This window comes from Salvelinus sp. IW2-2015, unplaced genomic scaffold (genome assembly GCF_002910315.2).
Source record: "Salvelinus sp. IW2-2015 unplaced genomic scaffold, ASM291031v2 Un_scaffold6365, whole genome shotgun sequence".
NCBI lineage: Eukaryota > Metazoa > Chordata > Actinopteri > Salmoniformes > Salmonidae > Salvelinus > Salvelinus sp. IW2-2015.
Window position 1 is genome coordinate 19,789 of NW_019947628.1, and position 942 is coordinate 20,730.

Genomic DNA, 942 nt, shown 5'->3' on the forward strand with positions numbered 1-942 from the left:
AGGCTGGTGTGTTCACTGACATATTCAATCAATCCTTATCCCAGTCTGCTGTTCCCACATGCTTCAAGAGGGCCACCGTTGTTCCTGTTTCCAAGAAAGCTAAGGTAACTGAACTAAATGACTATCGCTCCATAGCACTCACTTCTGTCATCATGAAGTGCTTTGAGAGACTAGTCAAGGATCATATCACCTCCACCCTACCTGATACCCTAGACCCACTCCAATTTGCTTACCGCCCCAATAGGTCACAGACGACGCAATCGCCATCACACTGCACACTGCCCTAACCCATCTGGACAAGAGGAATACCTAAGTAAGAATGCTGTTCATTGACTACAGCTCAGCATTTGACACCATAGTACCCTCCAAACTCATCATTGACCCTTGGTCTCGACACCGCCCTGTGCAACTGAGTCCTGGACTTTCTGACGGGCCGCCCCAGGTGGTGAGGGTAGGAAACAACATCTACATCCCGCTGAAACTCAACACTGGGGCCCCACAAGGGTGCGTTATCAGCCCTCTACTGTACTCCCTGTTCACCCATGACTGTGTGGCCATGCACGCCTCCAACTCAATCATCAAGTTTGCAGACAACACTGTAGTGGTAGGCTTGATCACCAACAACAACGAGACGGCCTACAGGGAGGAGGTGAGGGCCCTCGGAGTGTGGTGTCAGGAAAATAACCTCACACTCAACGTCAACAAAACAAAGGAGATGATTGTGGACTTCAGGAAACAGCAGAGGGAGCAGCCCCCTATCCACATCGACGGGACAGTAGTGGAGAAGGTGGAAAGTTTGAAGTTCCTCGGCGTACACATCACAGACAAACTGAAATGGTCCACCCACACAGACAGCGTGGTGAAGAAGGCACAACAGCGCCCTCTTCATACCTCAGGAAGGCTGAAAGAAATTGGCTTGTCACCATAGATGACTGCCACGGA